Genomic DNA, 10,580 nt, shown 5'->3' with positions numbered 1-10,580 from the left:
CTTCTTGCTCAGATAGTAGATAGCATGTTCTTTCTTACCAGTCTCGTCTTGTTGACCGAGAACACACCCTACAGAATCATCCAACACTGACAGGTACATGATCAAAGGCCTTCCTTCCACCGGCGGGACAAGGATAGGTGGTTCCAACAAGTATTCTTTAATGCTATCAAAAGCTTCCTGGCATTCATCATTCCACACAACATGTTGATTCTTTCTGAGCAGCTTGAAAATTGGTCCGCAGGTAGTAGTCATGTGAGATATAAATCTTGAAATATAATTCAGGCGTCGAGGAAACCTCTGACTTGCTTTTCAGTATGAGGGGACGGCATTTCTCTGATGGCTCAGACTTTGTCAGTATCAACTTCAATGCCTCTTTGACTGACAATGAAGCCTATCAACTTTCCAGATCTTACACCAAATGTGCACTTGTTAGGGTTCAAACGTAGCTTGTACTTTCTTAATCTTTCGAACATCTTTTTCAAATACACGACATGCTGCTCTTCATCACTTGATTTCACAATCATGTCATCAACATACACTTCAATTTCTTTGTGAGTCATATCATGAAACAGAGTGGTCATACCCCTTTGGTAGGTAGCACCAGCATTTATCAAGCCAAACGGCATCACTTTATAACAGAATGTTCCCCATGGAGTGATGAAGGATGTCTTTTCTCTCTCTTCAGGTGACATTCGTATATGGTTATAGCCAGAGAAACCATCCATAAAAGAGAACACTTTAGACTGAGCAGTACTGTCAACAAGCACATCAATATGAGGTAATGGGAAGTTATCTTTTGGACTGGCTTTGTTCAGATCTCTGTAATCAACACACATTCGAACTTTCCCATCTTTCTTCGGTACTGGTACAATGTTGGCAATCCACTCAGGATATTCAGCTGTCATGAGGAAACCCGCATCAATTTGCTTCTGCACCTCTGCCTTGATCTTAAGAGCCATGTCTGGACGAGACCTTCTCAATTTCTGTTTGACAGGAGGACATTCAGGTCTTGTCGGTATTCGATGTTCCACAATCTTGGGATCTAGACCCGGCATATCTTCATAGGATCATGCAAAGACATCTGGATAATCATGGAGAAGCTGAGTAATCTTCTTTTTCACTTCTGGCTCAAGTGCAGCACCAATCTTGATCTCTCGCTTGTTCTCTTCAGTACCCAGGTTGATGAGCACAATCTCTTCCTGGTGAGGCTGAATGGCTCTTCTTTCTTGCTCAAGCAGTCAAGTGATCTCATACGGTATCTCTTCATCATCCTCCTTATCTTCAGCTTCGTATACGGGGAATTCAAAATTTGGAGGAACCATAGGGTCACTGTGTTCAACGGGTTTGTTATGGTTCAATCTGCATAATATGATTGGGATGATTTTAGAAAAAATGTTTTTCATGCAGATTTTTGAAATCAATAAGAAAATACAGATGTTTTAGTTTTTTCTGGTATTACCATTATTTCCAAGAAAAAAGCACTAAAAAGTACAAAAACAAAGAGTCGCGGAAAAGACGACAACTTTTATTGATAACGGCAATGCCGAAACAAACATGCCCTTACAATGATATCACTTTCGCCTTGGGCAGAGCGAAAGGATTGTTATTTTGAAAACAAAGAAAAGCATGAGCAACAAGACACATTACATGGAAGCATGCATGACTAAAGGAACATCAATGGCCTCCCAATTTCTCACAGTGCCTCCTGGTACAACAAACGTAGGCACATAACTACTTTCAGCAGCATCTTTAGCAATAGCATTGATGAACCCAGCACTATAGAAAGTTCCTGTTGATACGCCTGAGGTTGGGGAGAACCCAATGCCCTCTTTGCGCTTGTTCTCCAAAATCTGTATCACTTTGCCCCAGCCAGCAGCTTGCCATTCTTGAACAGCTTTCTGGGCGTCTTTCAATGAAGCCATACTAGCACTGGCTCTCCGGGGTTCTGCACCTTCAACAGTTAAGCCTTGAAATGACGTCCCTCCAGCGGACCCTGCTTCAACACAAGAGAAAGATGACACTTGGCTAACCAGATACGCTTCTTCACCATGTACAGTGACAAGCTTACCATTCCTCACAAACTTGAGTTTCTGGTGCAGAGTAGAAGTTACTACCCCAGCGTCATGAATCCACGGTCTTCCGAGGAGACAACTGTAAGAAGCATTGATGTCCATGACCTGGAAAGTGATCTGAAATGTCTCAGGACCAATGGTAATTGGTAGATCTACCTCTCCAGGAACATTCTTACAAGATCCATCGAAAGCCTTAACCAAATAGCTACTTCCCCTTAGAGAGAGTCCATGATGACTCAACTGTCTCAGTGTAGACTCAGGCATTACATTTAGGGATGATCCAGTGTCCACCAGCACATTGGATATCATGTCATACTTACAGTGTACTAAGATATGCAAAGCTAAGTTGTGGTGTTTCCCTGCTTCGGGGAGCTCATCGTCACCAAACCCCAAGTTGTTGCAAGCAGTAATGTTACCCACTATTCCATTGAACTGATCCACAGAGACTTCATGATCAACATAAGCATGTTCCAACGCCTTCATTAACACTTTTCTGTGAGTTTCTGAGCTTAGGAGCAGAGACAAGATGGATATTTTTGACGGAGTTTGCAGCAGCTGGTCTACAATCTTATAATCGCTCTTTTTGATAAGCCTCAGAATTTCGTCCAGATTAGACTCTTCAATAGACTGGCCCGAGGGACCGGCGTTCTTGTCAATAGGAGGAGCAACTGGTGGAGTTATTGTAGCAACAGGTGTAACCACCTTCTTTTGGAACAAGGGTGGACGGACTTTTCCGCTTCTCAGAGCTGTAATTTCTCCGGCGACGTTATCAACCGTAGCTGGGGATACCAGAGGTACTTCTACCCCATTCTCAATCATAGTTGCATCGTACTTGTAAGGGATTGCCTTAGTAGAAGCATAAGATACTGGGCCAGGTAGCCTGATCACTAAGGGTTCAACATTCCTTGTCTGAGGCACACTCCCAGCAGGAGAGTCATGAAATACTGGCACAATCACACACACACATCACTGGCAATCAAGTGTTTGCTATCCATTAGGTTTTGTATATCACCTTGCACCACACAACAACCCATAGGATTTTGAAGACATTCTGAACAAGCAGCATGATTGTGATTAAACAAAGAAGCTTGGCATAGTTTGACATGTAGCGGCACCAAAGGAGTAGCAACATTACGGACATCTAAAGTGGGAGTCTCTCGAGGAACACGAACTCCTTCGAAAGCCTCGATCATATTAACGGCAACATGGTTTGGAAGTGGATTGTCAAGAACATGAGGAACACTATTTTCAAACGTCAACTGTCCTCTATCTATCAGGTCTTTTACCACATATTTCAGAGCATAGCAACCCTCAACATCGTGGCCTTGAGCGCCCTGATGGAATTCACATGTGAGATCCTGTCGGAACCTGGGAGGCAATGGTGTAGGCGGAGGCTTGCCTGGTCTGGTGACGCAGTGGCCCTTAGCGAGTAGAGTTGGGAGCAGATCGGCATACCGCATTGGTATTGGTGGAAAATAAGTCTTGGGCCGAGGACCCTGTTGTTGCTGCTGTTGCTGTTGAGCAGGAGGTTGCTGTTGTACTTGCTGAGCAATGGCATTAACGGGCACTGGTGGTTGACCTGGTGGCAGAGGATATTGCTGGTAGAACGGTGGAAAGAAAGGATGTTGAGAGTACTGCATGTATTGGTAAGGCAAAGGTAACTGAGCAGCAGCTGTAGACTGGTTACCAGATACCATCCCTACTTCGGATTCTTTCTTCTTATGGTGGCCATTACCGTATTTCTTAGGTGCACTAGCTGAAGATTCCCCCTTTTCAAGAACAATGATACCTTCTCTGACAGCCTCCTCTAGACGAGTCCCCATAGTAACCATGTCGGAGAAATTATTTGGAGCAGAGACTATCATTCTTTCAACATATTCTTTCTTCAAAGTTTTCAGGAATGTCTGTGTTAGTTCTTCCTCATCAAGCCGCGGAGAAACACGGGCAGCTGCCCCTCTCCATCTCTGAGCATATTCACAGAAGGTTTCATCTGACTTCTGAGACAAAGACTTAAGAGAATCCCTATTCGGCTTCAAGCGAGTGTTAAACTCATAGTGATTGTCGAAAGCAGCAGCGAGTTCCTCAAAAGTATGGATATTGTCTTTGCTTAAACCAGTGTACCAATCTGCCGCATCTTCCATCAAGCTATCCTGGAAGTAGTGGATCATCAGAGCGTCATTATCTGCGTAGTGGGCCATCTTTCGGACGTACTGAATGACATGGCTATGTGGACAAGAAGTTCCATTGTATTTGTCAAAATCTGGCACTTTGAACTTCTTAGGAACCTCAAATCGGGATACCAAGCATAGATCACAAGCCTTAGCAGAAACACCGTTCCCGCTGTTAGCTTTGACCTCACGGAGCTCTCCAGCTAACTCTTTTAACTGTCTTCTCATAGCCTCTATTATAGGGTCTTGTCCGCGCGGAGTATCAACATCGATTACCTGTTGCACAGTGTGTACAATAGGATCGGTAACAACAGTAGTCACTTGAGGCATAGAGGTAGTTGTAGGAGTAAAAGTTGTCACAGGAATTTGTCCTTGATTGCCAATACCAGAAATACCAGCCGCAGTATTAGGAGCATAGAAAGCTGAGAGTCAATAAGGGCGTCCATTGGGCATAACAAACCAAGCATCAGACATCACAGTAGATAGTGGGATAGATGGAATCACTTCGGTAGAAGCTGGGACAGATGTGGCTGGTTGTTCTTGTGCAGCCATCATAGTGGACATAGCGTCATGAGCCTTAGCCAAGTCATCTTTCATAGCAGCCAATTCGGCACGGAGCTGAGCATTTTCTTCTCTTGTACAATCTTGTTTGATGAACTCTATCTGGTTGGTAAACCTTACGAGCACGAGCCACCTTTCAGACTGCGGCAGAAGAACCAGGAAGCAATGAGCACGAGAGAAGTCTTCTGTGACCAATGAATGCATCTGATGCATGAGATGTGTTAATGCATATGCAAAAAGACCCTTTTTGTGTTATCGAAGGGTTTTAGACGAATTAGAAATTTGTAAACATTACTAAACAATTGAGACATCAAAACCAGACAAACAATCAAACATCACAAAGTCTTACAAGATAATTCCCTTTGAAATACTAAGCCAAGGGATAGACTTTGAAATGTAACACAACAATAACAATTGGAAATAACAACAGGAAACAGAAATCCTCAAGCATAGGAAGTGGAAGGATCATCCTCAGACTCAGACCCAGACTCATAGCTGCAGTATCGAGCATAGAAGTTATGGGCACCCCTAGCCCTCTTGGAGTCTCGCGTAAGCAACTTATCCTTTTCTTCAATTTCTTTCCTAGCTTTAGCCAACTCTTTCTTCAGTGTCAACACCTCATGAGTCTTCTGCTCATCTTTTCCATCCAAAGTCATGATTAAGTTCTCAGCCTCATAGTATCTAGTCCTCCATTGGTGCTTCTCTCGGCTCTCCATAGCTAGATGCTCCTGATACATCTTCTGAGTAGGCGGAAGTAGAGGCAAAGACATGGTTGGAATAGATGCAGACACATATCTCATGGCGGGGTAAGGCATACCAATCTTCTCAGCTTGGTTTATCACCCACTGTGTATAGGCCTCATGAGCAACACCGGACCTTACACCCATATGCTTCACCTCTTTCTTCCGAAGCTTAGACCAAGCTTCTATGAAATCTTCTCTTATTCCTGTGGGTGCATTGGAGTAATGGAAGAAGTAAGGAGATGTAGCAAGATTGATGGGCTTCTCTTTCATCGGGAAACCAAATTGTCGCAAGGCGAGCTCTGGGTTGTAGTTGATTCCACCCCGGGTACCAAGAAGAGGTACATTAAGAAACTTTCCACCACCAAGGATAATTTCTTTGACTCTAGCAGCGGGAGTGAGCCAAACCACTTCATTAGGGGTGATAGCCATGATCCTTTGTGAAATAGACCAATTCTCTGGATTATCATGGAAAGACTTCGGAAGGTGCGAAATAAACCACCTATAGAGGAGAGGTACACAACAAAGAATGTATCCACAACCCTTGCTGGATCGATCGTGAATAGCATGGTATGTGTCAGCTAGCAAAGTAGGAACCGGGTTCTTGGAGTGGAATATCATAATAGCATTCATATCCACGAAGCCATCAAGATTTGGAAAGAGAATAAGCCCATAGATGACGAGTGCAAGAATAGCCTCAAGACTGTCCTGACAAGTGGTTTTGAGGTTGGCTTTCTCAAGTAGATACTCCAAAGTGAACCCTCGGATGTGAGCCTTAGTGACAAGATTCTTGGAGACATCGGTGGTCTTGAGATAGAGATCTTTAGCAATAACCAATGGAGTAGGAGGATTCTCAAGTCCCGCGAAGGGTACCCCCTTAGCAATAGATAGATCCATCAAGCAAGAATAAGCCTCGAGTGTGGGCACTAACTGAAAGTCGGGAAAAGTAAAGCACCGATAGTCTCGATCATAGAATTGCACTAGAGTGTGCACAAGCTTCTCATCCACATTAGTCTGGAGAAGGGTAAGTAAGGCCCCGTAACGATGTCGAAAACCAGTTGGATCCTCGATCTTGAGTGCCAAATCTCTCAAACTAGCCAAATCCACTTCCTTGAACTTGTAGGACTTAGTCTTCCCCATTCCTACAGTTTACAGATTCAATTAGTCTGAGCCCTTCGATAAATGCATGGAAAAAGAGTTTATGCATGTATGCATGTATGCATGATTATGTTCAAGTACGGAGAAAACATGGTGGGTTGAAATTCAAAATCAAGGAGTCATGGGTGGACACGGTGTCCGGTGAAACTAAGGCTTCAGATAATAGTAACCGGGTTCTGAAAGGGTTCCCAAGTTGCAACCTCTCCGACGTATATCATGGTGCCACGAGACAAACACTCACTCCATGATTATCCGTAGGAAGGTCTAACTTGAGTGTAGTATCACGTGACGACTAAAATTCGAGACAACACTCGGTTTAGCCTCCGCACCACGTTCTAGAAAATGGCCATGGATGGGTTTGGTTATCTACGGTTCATAGCGTCATAGAACAACTAGAAGTAAAGTGCCTAAACGCGACAACACGCGGCGACAACATCACCCCCAAAATGCCTCAGCTATGCGGGATTGATCGCATAATCCAATACACGAGGCAACCCTCGGAATGAATTGTCGATTATATCCCTCCTAAATCCTAAGTTCACTCAGCCCGGGTGTAGGACTTTTGATATTCTAACCCCACACGTTTGCAAGAATTTAAACATTTATTCAGATAAGAAAACAAAAAGAAGCAAGTAAAAACGAAAGCGCAAGCGTGGAAATAAAGACTAGGCGTAACTCTCGAATCTCCCCAGTGAAGCCGCCAGCTGTTTTATCTTGGTTTTTCGGGTGTCAAACATTGATTACGTTTGAACCTTTTTAACCTTTGATATCTTATTTTTTCTTGGGAAGGGAAAAAATAAGCAAAACCCTTGAGAAACGAGGTCCGGGAGTTGTTTTCGCTACGGGAAGGTGTTAGGCACCCATAACGACTATAGTATCCTATAGGAACCTTCTTTACTTTCTACGCGCGTGCTTTATTTTTAAATGCTATTTGAAAAGTTGATATTTACACCTAAGAGTTTACTAAGTGAAGAATTGGAGGGAGAAGAAGATGTTTGAATTTTTATTTTAATTGAATTGAAGGAATACTGTTTCCTTGCCTACGTACCCTTTTAAGGGATCAAATCCACCGTAGTTCTCTTCCAAAAAATGTTTTTGTTTTTGTTGGTTGATTTTAAGTTTGAAAATGGGATTTTGAAGAATAGAAAGAGGCCTCAAGGGCATGAGATTGTGAAAAGAGTGAGGTGGAATTAGTTATTTTGCAAAAAGGTCTAAGTATGATTTAGAATTCATTAAGATTTTTGTTTAAGAAAAGAAGAGGAAAATACAATGGGATTTTGATCCCAAGGTTTATTTACAAAATCATTTGAGTGATGTTGCTTATATTTGTTTGAAAAAGAGAATTTGCCTAAGTGTCAAGGTTCCTAAACATACATCTAAAGCATACATTCCCTAAGCATACATCTAAAGTATCCATGTGATGTGTGTGCATGTGTCAATGCTTGTGTCGGTGTACATCATTAGAGTCCATTGTCCTTTACATCATTTGCCTAAGTACATGCTATGGTCTTGCAAGAAATTAAATTGCGTAAAGTAAATTACAGGAATTCCTAGGTTTTACATTCTAACTTTTGCATGAATTCTAAAGTGTAAGAAAATAAAGACCAAGAATATAAGATGGGGGATGAGATGCTTATCGAATGCATGAAACATGAAATGAAAGGGTTAGTAGCATAAGACATAATAGACTAGAAATTATAAGCAAAAGAAACACTAAAAAAGCTTGACAAAAAGTAATAAGACTCTTAACCTAAAAGTAACAAAGTATACCTAAAATTTACCATAACATCAAGGCAAGTATATGACTTATAATCCTCACATCATGATAATTTTCTAAAAGGGTTTTATTACAATTAGTGATGTGAGGATCATAAGAACACATTCAAGTCAAGAACCATGACATGTTTTAGGTATATTTGACACTTTAATTTCACAAACAAACATTAAGTTGCCTTGTAAAGCAAGTAATTAGCCACACATATTCACATACAGCAAGAAACACATCCAAACAGTGACAAATCAATCCACAATCCACACATCCCAACTCACAAGCATACACTAAAAATTGGAATCAAAATTAAGCATATTTTCACAAGTTCTAATCATAAAATTCAAGGAATAAAGCAACACACAACACAATATTGTTTTTATCCATTTTTATATGTCAAGATATCATAAAAGACCAGGATTAAACATCAAGTATGATTGCAAGAGAATTCACAAGATTTTAGAAATTTTAACAAGATTTTTGACAAGAAATGGAAAAGAAATGAATCAACAAAAGAACAAAATATTTCCTCATTTTTGATGAATACTTAACATATAAATACATCAATATTCATCAAAAAATATCAAGAAAATGATTTGAGCAATCTTTAAGCATTTTTAAGGGTTTTTTAATGAGACAGAGGTGTAAAAAGTATTAGGCAGTATAGAAATAGCAAAAAAAACATAAGAATATAAAGTCTGCGCAAAAACAAGAGCCCAGGCCCAAGGGAAAGTGGATCCTGGATCATCCAAACGTATCAGGGACGTTGGATTGATCCAGTTCCTAAAACCCTAGATCTGACGGCTGAGAACCAAGCAGAGATGAACCGAGGTTGAACCGGTCCGGTTCAGGGGTCTATATAACCCCAAGCCTGCCGGTTCACTTCATTTTTACATTCACTTCTCTCTCTTCTCTCAAATCTTGTGAGAGAAGCTCTCACCTCTCTCTTGACTTCTGGTCGTCTTCTCCGGCGGGTTTCACAGCCGCCAGTGAAGATTCCGATGCCGGAAACCTAACCGTCACTCAAACTCACCAAAAACTCTACGATCTAAAGCTTTTCACCGTTTATTTTTCATTCTAAGCATGAATCCAATACCAGAAATCACAAAAGAAGCCTAGATCTATGTAGATCGGAACTTAATCTTTACGGTTTTGAATTTTTTTTTATGTTTTCTGAAACTTTTTGAAAGAAACTTCGTGAAAGCTTCCGATCTACATCGATCTGTGGATTTGTAACACACCTACACCTTCGTTGAGGTTTTTGAAAGAAAGACGAGAAAGTTTATGTGTTCACCTGTTGCTCAATTCAGAGATTCGAAGGATAAGATGCAGGAAACTTCTTGAGTCTATTCTCTGATCTTCTGGTGAGTGTTTCTTTGTCGTTTCGAACTAAGAACGAATAGATGAACACGTTCCTCTTCTTCTCTGGTTCAACTTCGAATTCAATCTTTCTTCTTCTCTTCTCACCAAATCCTTCATGATCACGTTGGATTCATCATCGTTGGTGATGAATCTACGTTTGAATTGCGAAGGTGAAAACTCAATGATGATGATTCTTCTGAGAATCTCTGAGAGTTCTTTGTAAATTCGAATTGATTTTGTACAATATTTGTTGAATTGAGTTTTCTTGTGATGAAATTGGTGTGGATTTGTGGTGAATTGATGTGGATTTTGATTCTGGACAATTAGGGTTTCGGTTTGGGGATGAAGTTCTTCATGAGCTTCATCGTGTTCTTGCAATTTTCTGTGATTGATTCTGTTTTCTGGAGAGAGAATTGGAATTGGCGTTTTGTGATGTGGCTTGTGTTGAATGGTTCTGTTTTTTGTGCAGTTGATGAGTTGGCTCCTTTTATAGCTTGACATGTGTATCTGATAGTCAATGGGACGTTGACACCTGGATTGGACCTTAACAAACTCGGCCTTGGCTTAAAAATGACTTGAGGACCTTTTTGCAATTCTTTGAAATTAAGGGACCAATCTGCAATTAAAAAAAATGGACTAAAAAAGAACTTGACACTAGTAGGGACTGTTCTGCAATTAACTGAAACTTTTGGACTAAACTGCAATTATGGAAAAGGGACTAAAAATGCAATTATTAGAAATTTTGGGACTA

This window comes from Medicago sativa, chromosome 4 (genome assembly GCF_051527215.1).
Source record: "Medicago sativa cultivar Bolivia chromosome 4, Bolivia_mono, whole genome shotgun sequence".
Classification (NCBI taxonomy): Eukaryota; Viridiplantae; Streptophyta; class Magnoliopsida; order Fabales; family Fabaceae; genus Medicago; species Medicago sativa.
The sequence above is the reverse complement of the archived record's forward strand: the minus strand, read 5'-3'. Positions refer to the sequence as shown.